This window comes from Lissotriton vulgaris, chromosome 1_1 (genome assembly GCF_964263255.1).
Source record: "Lissotriton vulgaris chromosome 1_1, aLisVul1.2, whole genome shotgun sequence".
NCBI lineage: Eukaryota > Metazoa > Chordata > Amphibia > Caudata > Salamandridae > Lissotriton > Lissotriton vulgaris.
In genome coordinates, this window is record NC_141685.1 from 2,006,445,909 (window position 1) to 2,006,460,871 (window position 14,963).

Genomic DNA, 14,963 nt, shown 5'->3' on the forward strand with positions numbered 1-14,963 from the left:
CCCACAACGTCCTTTCTGATTGGTCTCTTGGAGACTTATGATGCCAGGAGAGCTGAGAAACTTCGTAGCTCTTCTAATCCAGAAGGAGACATGCCTCCCCTTGAGGGAACCCGAGACGATCCTGACCTCATTCATCTCGCAACCGAGAACGAGGATGTGGAGGAGGATGAGGATGAGGATCTCTCTGGGGACGAGGCAGATAAGGGACAGGTAGAAGTCGTCAGACTAAGCAGGTCCAACTTAAGCAAACATGATAGCGGTACTGGGGGACCCCTGGGGCCACTATCAGGTCAGCTTAACATGGGGAATGGACGAGCCAGATCTCTATCAAGAGGCTCTGGCAGATCCCTTCATACCAACGGCTCTCACAACTCTTCTCAAAGAGGGATGACGTCCCCTCAGAGGAGAGTGTACGAAGCGAAGGAAAGGGCAGCTAATCTGCGGATCGAAAGGGAAGAACTTGCCCTGGCCAAGGAAAAGCTTGCTTTCGCTAGAGAGCAACAGTTAAGTGGGGCAGTCCCCACTGGTGGCAGCAATGTACCTAGTAATAGGGAAAAGAGTTTCGATACGAAACACCTTGGGAAGATAGTGCCCCCCTTTAAACAAGGGGACGACATCCACAAATGGATTACTGCTTTGGAGAGGGCCTGCACTGTGCAAGGCGTTCCCCAGAGTCAGTGGGCAGCTATCTTGTGGCTCTCCTTTGAAGGTAAAGGAAGAGACAAGCTCCTCACCACAAGGGTAGAGGACGCTAACAATTACCAAGTCTTGAAGGATACACTCGTTGAAGGGTTCGGCCTAACCACTGAGCAGTACAGGGTGCTGTTCAGGGATACCCAGAAAACGCAGTCTCAAGATTGGTCTGATTTTGTCGATTGTGCCACTAAGGCTTTTGAGGGCTGGTTACTGTGCAGTAAGGTTACTGATTACAAAGGATTGTATAATTTGATGATGAGAGAACAAATTTTAAACAATTGTCAGAACCAGTTGTTGCATCAGCATCTTGTCGACTCGGATCTGACCTCTCCTCAAGAATTGGGGCAGAAGGCAGACAAATGGGTTCGTACGAGAGTTAAACAGAACCAGGGCCAGAATCAAGGTGGTCAGAAGAAAGCAGACCAGAAGGGTAAAGATTCTAAGGGGGAACAAAATGACCAGAAGTCTTCGACAGGTCCCCAACAACCCAAAGAGGGTGGGGGTCAGGCTCCCCAAAAGAAGAAAGAAGGCCAATCCAAACGATGGTGCCAGTACTGTAAAAGTAAGTCTCACTGGTTTAGTGAGTGCACCAAGAAAGGAGGAGGGCAGACTCCTGCCACTGCAGCCCCTAAGGCACCTGTGCCCCCTAGTACAGTCAGCAGTGGTAGTGCGCCTCCCAAGGGTTTAGTAGGGTTAACCCTGGGTTCTGAGGGGCGTGACAACTTAGTTGGCACACTCACTCAGGCTGTCCTTGTCAGTACAGGGGACGCGGACGTGTCCCCTGACGTAAGCCCCAATACGTTGGGCAAATACAGACAGACGCCTTTTATCAATGGAAAGATGGCTCAGGCCTATAGGGACACTTGTGCCAGCGTCACCATGGTGACGCCTAACTTTGTGGACCCTGGACAGATCATGCCAGGTACAGAATTCCTGGTGACCAATGCAAGCAATGTCACTACCAATCACAGTATGGCAATTGTAGCTTTCTCCTGGGGAGGGGTAACTGGCCAAAAGAAGGTTGTAGTTAGTCCAGACCTCCCAGTGGATTGTTTGTTGGGCAATGATTTGGAGTCGTCACAATGGTCAGAAGTGGAGCACCGGACTCACATGGAAATGTTAGGTTTGCCAGCACATGTGTTCGCTGTGACTAGGTCACAGGTCAGGAAATGCCCCACTGAACAGGTGCTGGATCCTGGAACAACGGACCAGACACCTCCCAAGAAAAAGAGCAGTAGGGTTAAGGCTGCGCCTTCCCCCTTGCCCCAGGTCGAGGATCAAGTCTCAGAGGAGGCTGACCTACAGGAATTGAGGGAAACTGAGCCGAGAGAGTTCGAACTTGATCAAGTTGAATTCTTGGGCTCAGGGGGACCCTCAAGGGAAGACCTGGGGAAGCACCAGTTAGACTGCCCTTCTCTTGAACCCCTCAGACAGCAGGCTGCTGCTGAGGCTGCTGGGAACGCCACAGGTACCCACAAGGTATACTGGGAAGATGGACTCCTGTACACTGAGGCAAGAGACCCCAAGCCTGGCATGACCAGGAGGCTGGTCGTCCCCTTGTCTCAGCGTGGTTTCCTACTTACCTTGGCCCACGAGATTCCCTTAGCAGGTCACTTAGGCCAGACGAAAACGTGGGACAGGCTTGTCTCGCACTTTCACTGGCCTCACATGAACGAAGATACCAAGGAGTTTTGCCGCTCCTGTGTCACTTGCCAAGCCAGTGGTAAGTCAGGTGGCACGACAAAGGCCCCCCTTATACCAATGCCTGTGGTGGGGGTGCCCTTTGAACGGGTGGGGATCGACATCGTCGGTCCCATGGAACCACCGACAGCATCAGGGCACAAGTTTATACTGGTGGTAGTGGATCATGCCACCAGGTATCCTGAAGCTATTCCCCTTAGGACCACTACAGCACCTGTTGTGGCAAGAGCCCTAGTTGGAGTATTCTCCAGAGTGGGCTTCCCTAAGGAGGTCGTCTCCGACAGAGGTGCAAACTTTATGTCGAGCTACTTAACTGCTATGTGGAAGGAATGTGGTGTCAACTACAAGTTCACTACACCCTATCATCCACAATGCAATGGGCTTGTTGAGAGATTCAACAGGACCCTAAAAGGGATGATTCATGGACTACCGGAAAAGCTTCGGCGTAGATGGGACGTCCTGATCCCCTGCCTCTTGTTCGCCTACAGAGAAGTCCCACAGAAGGGGGTTGGCTACAGCCCTTTTGAACTTTTGTACGGGCATCCTGTAAGAGGACCCCTGTGTTTGGTGAAGGAAGGATGGGAGAGACCTCTCAAAAAGCCTGCAGCCAACATAGTGGACTATGTGCTCGGCCTCCGCTCGCGGATGGCTGAATACATGGAAAAGGCATCCGAAAACCTTAAGGCCAGCCAAGAACTCCAAAAAGCTTGGCATGACCAAAAGGCTGTCTTGACGGTTTATCAGCCCGGACAGAAGGTGTGGGTGTTGGAGCCAGTGGCCCCAGCAGCACTCAAGGAAAAATGGTCCGGGCCCCACACCATCCTGGAGAAAAAGGGAGAGGTCACCTACCTGGTCGACCTGGGAACTCCCCGGAGCCCCCACAGGGTGCTTCATGTCAACAGGTTAAAAGCATATGTCGACAGGAAGGACATGAGTTTGCTCATGGCCATAGATGAAGGACAGGAGGAGGAGAGTGACCCTCTCCCCGACCTGCTCTCTCAGAATCCTGACGATGGCTCGGTAGATGGTGTTGTCTTTTGCGGCAGCCTCTCCGAACATCAACAGAGCGACTGTAAACAGGTTCTTCAGTCGTTCCGACATCTGTTTTCTCTGACACCCAGTCAGACCGATTGGTGCACCCATGAGGTCGACACTGGTGACAGCTTGCCCGTAAAGAGTAAAATCTACAGGCAGCCTGATCACGTCAGAGACTGCATCAAAAGTGAAGTGCAGAAAATGTTGGAGCTGGGAGTCATTGAACCCTCGGATAGCCCTTGGGCTAGTCCCGTAGTTCTAGTGCCGAAACCTCACACCCAGGGTGGTAAGAGAGAGATGAGGTTCTGCGTAGACTACAGGGGTCTCAATGCAGTCACTAAGACTGACGCCCACCCAATACCAAGGGCAGACGAGCTTATTGATAGGCTGGCTTCGGCCAACTACTTAAGTACGTTTGACCTGACAGCTGGGTATTGGCAAATCAGGTTAGCTGAGGACGCCAAGCCTAAGACAGCATTTTCAACCCCTGGTGGGCATTATCAGTTCGTGGTGATGCCCTTTGGTCTGAAAAATGCACCTGCCACCTTCCAACGGTTGGTGAATCATGTCCTTACTGGGCTGGATGACTTCTGTGCGGCATATCTTGACGATATTGCTGTCTTTAGCTCCACCTGGGAGGATCACCTGGTCCACCTGCGGAAGACGTTAGAGGCACTGCAAGCAGCAGGTCTCACTATCAAGGCCACCAAGTGCCAGATAGGGCAGACACAGGTTGTATACCTGGGCCACCTTGTCGGTGGAGGTCAGGTTCAGCCACTGGAGAGCAAGATACAGTCAATCAGGGACTGGGCTCCTCCAACCACCCAGACTCAGGTTCGAGCTTTCTTGGGCCTGACTGGTTACTATAGGAAGTTTGTCAGGAACTATGGTTCCATCGTGACACCATTAAATGAACTGACAAGTAAGAAAATGCCAAAAAAGGTTCAGTGGACAGCGAGCTGTCAAAAAGCATTCGATGACCTAAAGCAGGCCATGTGCACGGCGCCTATCCTCAAGAGTCCGGACTACTCCAAACCATTCATTGTCCAAACAGATGCTTCTGAGTTGGGTGTGGGAGCTGTTCTTTCTCAACTGAATTTTGATGGTCAAGACCAGCCCATTGCTTTTATAAGTAGACGGCTGACCCCTAGAGAGAAGAATTGGTCAGCTATTGAGAGGGAGGCCTTTGCTGTGGTTTGGGCCCTGAAGAAGCTGAGGCCATACTTGTTTGGCACTCACTTCAAGATTCAGACCGACCATAAGCCCCTCTTGTGGCTAAATCAGATGAAGGGTGAAAACCCCAAACTGCTTAGGTGGTCCATTTCCCTACAGGGGATGGACTTCACAGTGGAACATAGACCTGGTACTGATCATGGCAATGCCGATGGGCTCTCCAGATATTTCCACTTAGAACAAGAAGACTTACCTGGTCAAGGTTAGTTAGTTGTTCCGACGTTTGGGGGGGGGTCATGTAGGAGAGTAGAGTCTGCAATCCTATGATCACCCAGATTTTTTGCTTTTGTTTCACTGGTTTACGACTTTCTCTGGCTGTGGGCCTGCCAATCAGACCCACAGCCTGGCTGTTCTCTTTCTAAATTACGAGATGTACCCTAGGTGCATATACCAATTGGTACTGGGCCACCTTATCAGACCCTGTAACCCAGGGCGTAGGTGTACCCAGGGCCGCCAGGGGCTGCAGCATGTATTATGCCACCCCTGGCTGGCCTCCTAAATCTGACACAACTGGCTGCATGACAGCTGGGGCAAAGTCGTGTAATCACCCTTTGCTTTAGATATAGTAGCCCTATATCTAACCCTCCAATGGACACCCGAGTCCCTATCAGTCACTCCTATGGCAGGCCTTGACAATCCTGAAGGCAGAGTGCATGGGCTCGTGTGAACTAAGCTCTGGCCCGAGCCGAGCCCGGTTGCAGCTTGCGGGATCAAGACCCAATGGCTGTTCCATGATAACGCGTACCATATCGGTAACTTCGGTGTCGCGTTATCAAGACATGTCGAGTAAGGTGTCATACGAATCGGGATGCTGTCCTCTCACCAACTCTGGCGACGAGGTTAGCATTCCGCCCTTCTAGAGGGACACGACATGTACGTAACTGTGAACCCCGGTTAAAGTTAACGAAAGCCTCAGCTCCACAAAATGGATGCTGCCACCACAGACACAAGTCTGACCTCCTGCGGCTGGGAGTCCTTCCAGCGAGGAGCACTTGGACAAAGGGTTTCCTGTCGAGGGCGGTGTTCGCACCGTCCCAGACAGGGTTTGTGTATTCTGGGTAGGTAGGGCTTTTGCGAGAAGGTGACTGCGGAGTGGCACCCCGGTGCTCACTACGCATCTGCCGGTTAGAACCAGTTCCAGGGGCGACAGCCCTGGCCTGGGGAAAGTCCGGCAGGGGAGAGGGGTGTAACTACCCCCCTTCCTGGTCCCACCCTTAGGGCAGGACCTAGTCATGTACCCACCCCTTTCTTTAGGATAAAGGCCGGAGCGGGGACCCTTCCAAATTAGATCATCTTTGAATCAAGAATACTTTCTACGAAAGGACTTCAAGACTCTTCTTAAGATTTCTCCCTTGTGGCTAAGGAGTAGTCACCCTGCATCAGCAGGCACCATCTAAGAACTCTGCGGTTTGCTGTAAGTCCTTCCTCAAGGAATCCGACGGCCCAGCTCGACGAGAACCGGCTTCCCTGGCACCTCTGACCTCTACCCACGTCATCAGCTCAGCTGTGATCTGTGGGTGCGACGAGACCTCGAGGGACCGGCCATCATCAGAACCTGCACGCTCTTAAAAACCAGCACGACCATCAAGGTAACTCTCTGGTGAGTGCTCTGGGGTCCGAGAAGCCCCGACCCTGAGCCGCTCCAGCACCGAAGTGCAGTCTCCCAGCATCTCCACGATCTGCGTGGGGCCCTTCTGCTCGCTGCTCAGCACGTTGTCTGGTCACTAGCCGCTGGCTCGTGTCCTTCTGTGACGACATCCGAGAATCAACACTGCCGGTCTGGTTGCTCCAGACTGGCCCTTGCTTCCATCTTTCCGAGAAGCACCCCGGACCCTCCTGGTCCACTCAAGACGCCGACAGCGACATCCGTCGTGGGACAGCTCGCACCTCCACCGTGGTCGCCGACAACGCCTCCTGGTCCGTGAGACTGCAGAGCCTAGCGTCGCCCACTCACCTGGTCGAGGTGACGGCCAACCGGTGCCTTCCTGGTACCCTCTGACTACTGGCTAGTAGTACGAACTTGGTCCCCTCTGCTTTCAGGTTTTCATCAATCTCTACGAACTATACACCACTGGTCGCCGGCCAGCAACTTCTTTTTCTTCCGGCTCCTGGCTCGTCAGCGAAGACCCCGACGCCTGTAAGACTTGCAGCCGCAGCCCTCGTGGCTAGGTAACTCGGCATTTCGGTGCCTGCATAGCCTCCTTACTCTAGGGTCCCGAGTCCCTCGCTTCCGACTTGCCTTAACCTTTCCGTGTCCTCGGACACTTGTCTTTAAACTGTGCACTTGAAGTATTTGCTAAAGAGATTTGGTTTGTGCTTAGTACCCTGTCCTCATAAAGAGTACAGGGCTGTTGTGATTCTTAATAAATATACTGTTTATTTTCATAACACTTGTGTGGTGTCCTTTCACTGGGTGTTCAAGGGGTACATGTGTGGTAAACAGCTGGCTTAACGCGCCCTCTCGAGTCTTTAGCCTTAGACTGCTCGTATCCACGCTACTAGGATAGCTGGTCTATAGGTTGACTTACAACCAAACACCATAAGGGTCGTTGGAACGATACATAGCGGTCGCTAGAATAGCGAACGTTGCATATCGGGCCAACTTCTCACACTCTGCATGAAAGAAAATGAAGAAGTTGACCAGTGCATGCAAGCAATATGCACTGTGGGAACTGTTGTTTTTAGCTGTGAAGAAATGCAGTCAAGCCCACAAGAGTCAAATGATGTACTCCGCCTAACTTCTTGTTTTTCAGAGTGCTTGCTTCTGTTAAATGCCATTCCTCTGATGTGAAGGGTGGGCAGTGTATAAACTTTCCTCACCACACGCACTTTAAAACGTGCAAGGGTTTTGTGCATCAAACAACACTTTCATGTTTGCCTAACAAGATGGCTTTAATCCCATGTGCGTCGAATGGTGGCTTAAAACAAAAAAAAGAGGGGCATATTATCAAGACAGGCGATAAAATTATCACCGCTTTAGCAGCAGAAAACTGCAGCTAAAACGGCGATAATGGGCTTGATAATATGCTCTATGGAATTCCAATTGAAGCCCATGTTAGATGTGAGGAATTGGAATTCTATAGAGCATAATATCAAGCCCATTATCGCCATTTTAGCGGCAGTTTTCTGCCTCTAAAGTGGCGCTAATTATATTGCCTGTCTCGATAATATGCCCCTAAGTTCTGTAAAACAAGAGATGAAGAAACTAAGGGTAATGAGATCTTGCTTGGCCCAGTGCTCCTTAGCCTTGACCGGAAGTGATGTATCGCACCGTGGACGACTTAGGAGGCAGGAAAGAAGAGCAACTGAGGAGAGAGCCAATGGTAAGTAGCAGGCGGGAATAAACTGGTTTTATTGAATACAAAAGGTCTTGCGGACAGTCCATGCGTGCAGATGCTTGACCTAAAAATAGTAATGGGTGATTCATCATAGCATGTATGCATCTTTATATAACCCTTAGGAAATATGTTTTCCAAACCTTTAATCAAATTTCTTTTTGGAACAGTACTATTCGTGGCACGGTGGTGCTAATCACGTGCGGTCAGTGATCTGGTCACTTCAAGGATTAATCATGTAAGTCATTCCTCCGGCGTCAGGCGCACGGGGCTCCAAGTGGGTTTCTTTATAAATTAGAAGGGGAAATCAGAGGGACCTGCCGCCTCCTCTCACTGCCCTTCTATTGACTCCAAAAGGCCTAATATTCACCTTTTTGTAACTGGGAAAATATTCTTCCTATCCTCCAGAGCGACGGGCAGCACCCTTCATCGTCTGTATCACAAACATGATGCCGGAGGAATGATTTACATGATTAATCCTTGAAGTGACCAGATCACTGACCGCACGTGATTAGGACCACAGTGCCACGAATAGGAGTGCCATGAAGGCTGCACACAGAACCTCCAGTTAGTCCAGAGGAAGAACCAACCAAGACGGTTATAATATCGCATTTTGCTCAGGGGTCGAAACGTCAACGCTTTATTCTCAAGTGTTGATGATCGCCCAGGATAACAAACAAATGATTAATCACTCACTGGGCTGATATTTCTTTTTTCTTCTTTCAAAACTTCACACTGTGTTTAGATATAATTTTTCTATATAATATATGTCCATGTATCTTGTGGAATGTGTTGTGACATGTAAATATTTTAATTTTTGTGCACTTTAAAGTCCTAAATGTTAGTTCTAAAGAACTGTTCTGTGTGTATGTAAATATATGTACTAAAATAGGTTTACACTTACTTATAAAACAAATATATCGAGGAAATAATAGAAAAGTTTTGCGTTTTTGGTTTGGATTACGGTACATCATGCCTGCTCATTTGTTGATTGTTCTCATCCATTTGGAGAGACATAATTGCTTATAAATAATTTTGCTTTGTAAGAGTGGCAGAACCACTGTTTCGATTATGGTATTGGTCGAGACAGCAGGCATGTAGCTGATGTGAAATTGTAAAGGAAGGTTCAGTAGAAAGGAGTGAAATTGACGTCACTGAAAAGCAGCGCGAGCATTGGTTAAGCGTATAAGCAAAACAGAAGTTGATTGGTCAGCAGAATAAAAGACGCTCTGGTATTGGAGAAGCATTAGAGTAAAAGCAAACAGCTAATTAGTCTTCAAAATAGAAGTCCCAATAATAATAGACAGTGGGATTTGTATGTGGAGACACGATCCGACTATAATAGGGACTCGTCCAGATAGAAGATTTATAGGGTTTGCTCACGAACAGTATTTTAAAGGAAATTCACATTAAATGTACGGAGAAAAGAGAAAAATGTCATTTATACAGAAAATGTAAAATTCTTTTAAAAAGGATAAGCCCATTAAAACTAGAAAGGAATTCTTATCCCTCCCCCGAAAACGCCTGCATCATACATGATGAGAGGCTCTCATACCTGTGTATGGCTAAAAAATTGGATAGAATATACTAAAGAAGATGGAGTATTAGCATTTCCTGAGTTTGGAACATTTAATGGGAGAATTTTACATAATTTACGAACTTGCATGAATGAGTTGGAACCAAGTACAAGATTGACCCAGTAGGACGCTTTAGAAGAATGGGAAAATGAAGCATATGAGCATGATAGATCACAAAGTAACAGGAACCTGAGAAAATTTTAGCCCACATTTCCTCGAGAAACACAAGATAGTCAGATGAAACAATGGAGACAAACCATGGTGTTGGAAGGATTATATCCTGTACTAATCACCGAAGAACAGACAGGAAGTAAATGCGCAGAGAAAACAAAACATTTAGTGACAGGTAATGGTTATTTCGAAGATTATTTAATGACAAATCTTCCACGGTACCAAGAAGAGTCAAATAGAATTACCCCTAGTGCCTCAATTCTGAAAACACCTTTAGATCCGCAGATTGTACATGAGACTACAATAGAAAGGATACTACAAGAAAAAGGAAAGGAGGCTATAAATAAAAAATAGAAGTGAATTAATTCAGAAAAGAACTCGGCTAAACACAAATCCTGAAGCATTAACAATACCTGTAACTATAGGTCCTGTTGTTCCCTTATATTGGGATAAGCAAAATTGTCCTAAAACACCTGTCATGACTACACCCATCATGCAACCCAGAAAAGAAAATATATTAATTGATGACCAAGCCAGTGAATGTGAATCAAAAATTTCCTTAATGGATTTGCCAATATGAGAGCAAATAAATGATTCCCCCAGAAAAGTCACACCGGGTTGTTCGAAAGAAGTGCAAATTGAGATATCTAAAGGAATGAGAAGTGCCACAATGGTAACTCCAGAAGAAATAGAAAGATGAACACGAGAAATAGTTAGACCAAAACCCCAACCAAAGATGTTAAATATATTTAAATTAAGAGTTGAATTAGAAGAGATGATAGCTGGGAATGTAGGAGTGGACAAATTAAACACCTTTAGTGAGGAGGAGTTGCTATTCATATGCAGAAGCATCACCCGAAATACACAAATATTTCATGAGAAATTGATTCATTTGGCCTTGGAAATGGGAATTGACATAGATAATACAAAGTATTGCAGAAACCATATAGAGCAGCATTTTCTGATCAGGATTTAGAAAACATGAATGTGTCAAGAAGGAAATTACAGATAAAAGAGCTGTTAACACTGTTGCAAAAATGGGGAGATTTAGATAGATGGAAACTAGGTGAACAAACAACATCTGAGTATTTACTGAAAGAAACAGAAAAGGTTAAAAGATTGTGCCAAATGAGAGACGTTCTAGGAGGAGGTTATGTACACGTCCCATGGACCCCACAGGACATTTTATCTTTTACCAATGATTTCCCAAAGCTGAGAGAAAAACCAGTAGAATGAAACAGGCAGGTTGAAAGATTTGTGAAGGTTTGGTTAAAGGATTTAGATGGTCTATTTAACATAATTGTACCTGCCAATTTGTGGACAGAATGTAAAATTACATTAGATTGGCCCAATGATGAGTACCCGAGGGATGAAAAGACTGGAGCCCCGTCAGAAAAAGTAATGAAAAAATATCACCAGGTAATCACTTTCCTGAAAGGGAAGGTTCCCCCAAAAGTAACTGATTGGATAAAAATAGACCGAACAACCCAAGAAAAGGATGAGTCAGTACATGCCTACTATGAACGTCTTTTACAGGTGTTCAAGCAGTACAGTGGGTTTGAGAATATTGGAGACAAAGACATGACACATTTCGTGTATCGGTTTGGTCTGGGTTAAGGTTGGACATATCGCAAATGATTAAACAGCACATGTTATGCTGGCAAGCAAAGCCCATAGATGAAATCCTCAAGTACTCAAGGTACTGTGGAGATGAAATAGATAACAGACAAAAGAATTTAGAAGAAAGAGTAATGTGGGCCCAAGTTAAATTAGCAGAACAGCAAGAACTCCAGCTAAATAATCAGGCAGGAAACCAAGGAAAAGGGCAAGGCCAAGGCAAAAATAGTGGGGGTAAACCAAGAAGGCGATTGAACAAAGAAGAGTCAAAGAAAAGGTTTCCCTGTCACAGGTGTGAAAAATTGGAGTGTTGGAAAAACGATTTCAAACTTATACAGAATATTAACACTCAAAATCAAAATTGAAATCCACAGACGTAGAATGAGGTGTTAATGAGACAACCGCAGCAGGTTGTAAATCTACAGAGTCAATTGCCACCTTCCCTTATGCCAAAACAACTTCTTTTGCAGGATTCCTATTTTGACAATGATATACAATGACGGTGCCTGAGAGGGGAGGAAGAGGAGTGCATACTACAAAATGAATTGCACAATATTCTGCACACCAGATGGTGTTGCAATTCAGAGAAGACGGAGTCTACAAAATTAGATGAGGCCAAAACTACCGTAAATCCTGAATTGTGGGATTTTACAGGAAAAGAAGTAGGATTAATGGCAAATGTACATCCAGTAGAAGTAACTGTGAAAGAAGGTGCAGTTTATTCAAATACCGGACAATACAAAATTAGTCCAGAAATTAAAGCTGGGGTTGCAGCAGAGATGGATTGATTGGTTGAGCAGGGCATTCTGAAAGAAATAATGAGTAGTCCTTGTAACTCACCCATAATTGGTATACAGAAACCTAACGGGTAATATAGGGTGGTTCAAGATCTGAGAAAAATTAATAAGATTGTCATACCATGTTGCTCTGTAGTGCCAAATCCAGCAGTAATTTTATATCAGATACCATGGGCAGCAAGATGGTTTACCATAATTGATTTATGCCATGCCTTTTTCTCCATTCCATTGCATCCTGATAGTCAATTTCCATTTTCTTTTAAATTTGAAGAACGTGTTGACGTTTGGAATCACGTTCCTCAAGGGTACACTTAAAGTCCTTCTATTTTTAACCACATTTTAAAAAGATGTCTTGAATCTCTGGTGTTGCCCAGACAATCGGTGTTGGTGCAATATATTGACAACCTATTGGTCGTGATGAAAACCCGAAGCAACTGTGTTACTGATTCAATTGCTTTGCTAAATCATTTGGCTAAAGGTGGACATAAAGTGTCTGAGAACAAGTCAGTAAGTCAAGCAAACAGGACCACTATACCAAAACATGCAAAACAGTATCAGTGAGAGAGTAGGTTATTACAGGCCAAGTCAGGGCTCAAGAGTATGTGGAGAAAAATATTGTTCCCATCAGAAGCCACACTGTACCGCCCTTGTTGTCATCATTTGGGTTCTCCTTCCCCAGGAGACATAACGGCCAGTAAGTTGTTACCGTGACCGAAATGTGGTGTGAGGGCAGAACAGAAAGGAATGTTAGTGGCTAATGAAAAAAAACAGTGTCTGGTGGTTAAAGTGAAAAGTGAGGGGTAATGATAAAATTAGGTGAATTGGGTGGAAAAAGAATTTTATTGATATCCCCCAATCCCTAAGATTAAAAGGCAGGTGTGGGTGCAGGTTTTAAATAATAACCGCACTTTTTAGTGGTCGACATGTTTCTGCATTCACAAGAAGAGAGTTTCTAATGCATTCTTCAGGACCTTGGAAATACACTACTGCTTTGTTAATAAAGATTAGGAAAATAATGAAAAATATCACCTGGAATTCCAGGCGTGCTCAACCATATACTGTTAGTGCATAGTGGCATGGGATCCAACATGTAAGACAAACAGACAGACAAATAAGGAAACAAAATGGACACCAAATGTTATTCACATTGTTCCTGTTTGTAATCATACTGAAAATACAATATGTTCACTCATACCAGGACGCAGTCTCTAGTATACACTCACCCATATATGTTGGTTGAGAGGCTTCACCCCACCTGGCTGCAGTCTGTCACCAATTGTCACCAATTGATACATAAGAGGTTCAGACCACCTCTTGTCTCTAAGTAAACTCTATTTTATGTTCTTTCACATTATGAAACCGTTCTATAAATATCTTATGATTATCTTTAGAGCGGTGCTCCTTTTACCTGCGCTGCAGCTAATCTTTATTAACAAAGCAGTAGTGTATTTCCAAGGTCCTGAAGAATGCATTAGAAACTCTCTTCTTGTGAATGCAGAAACATGTCGACCACTAAAAAGTGCGGTTATTATTTAAAACCTGCACCCACACCTGCCTTTTAATCTTAGGGATTGGGGGATATCAATAAAATTCTTTTTCCACCCAATTCACCTAATTTTACCATTACCCCTCACTTTTCACTTTAACCACCAGACACTGCTTTTTTCATTAGCCACTAACATTCCTTTCTGTTCTGCCCTCACACCACATTTCGGTCACGGTAACAACTTACTGGCCGTTATGTCTCCTGGGTAAGGAGAACCCAAATGATGACAACAAGGGCGGTACAGTGTGGCTTCTGATGGGAACAATATTTTTCTCCACATACTCTTGAGCCCTGACTTGGCCTGTAATAACCTACTCTCTCACTGATACTGTTTTGCATGTTTTGGTATAGTGGTCCTGTTTGCTTGACTTACTGACTTGTTCTCAGACCCCCAGATATTATTTGTTGTTGTATATTGAGTTCGGGGCTTATATCTGGTTTGTCGGTAAACTTGCCCTTAGACCCTTCCTAATTGTTTGTTGAATGTGGGACATAAAGTGTCACCAGAGAAATTACAGTATTGTAAACATTCAGTCTAATATTTGGGACACCAAATAGAAAGAGGAGCTAGAAAGTGACCACAGAAAGAATAAAAATAATAAGACAAATGCAACTGCCACAAACCGAAAAAGAAATAAGGATGTTTCTTGGAGTCGTGGGTTATTGCAGGCAGTGGAGTGAGGGATTTTCATTACTGGCCAAACCCTTGACAAATGACCAAGAAACGTGCAGAAGATCCAGTGGAGTGGGATCTGAAAGTATGACAGCTTTCTTAAAGTTACGAAACTGTCTGGGTGAAGCACCTTTCCTTGGTATGCCAGACTACTCAAAAGACTGCATTATTCTGCTACGAGAGAGATAATTGTGCACTCTCAGTCCTAACACAGAGACATGGTCTAATGTGACGTCATGTGGCATATTTTTCTGACTACTTTGGACCCTGTGGCATCTGCACTGCCAGGTTGTCTAAAAGCTGTAGCCGCTATGTGCATGAGTCTGTAAATGTGAATCACTTGTGATTGGACACCCTGTAAAAGTGTACGTCACACATTCCATTGTAATTCTGTTGACAAGAACACCAACTCAGTATCTGACTCCTAGTTGATTGAAAAATATGAGCGAGTTATACTTGGGGCTGAGAACTTAACCATAGTCAGATGTACAGTTCTAAACCCAGCAACTCTGTTGTCAGATCCTTACCAGGAAGAAGTGAAAGATGAAGTTAAACATGAGTGTCTCGACGTTACTGAACTCA

The 14,963-nt window shown here is 45.6% G+C and overlaps 1 protein-coding gene across 1 annotated transcript in view; it reads right to left on the reverse strand.

The window, feature by feature from the left end:
- The window catches only part of LOC147751530 (GLIPR1-like protein 1), a 919,403-nt gene that overhangs the window by 64,543 nt on the left and 839,897 nt on the right, over nucleotides 1–14,963 (reverse strand). The gene's annotated exons all lie outside the window — the stretch shown is intronic.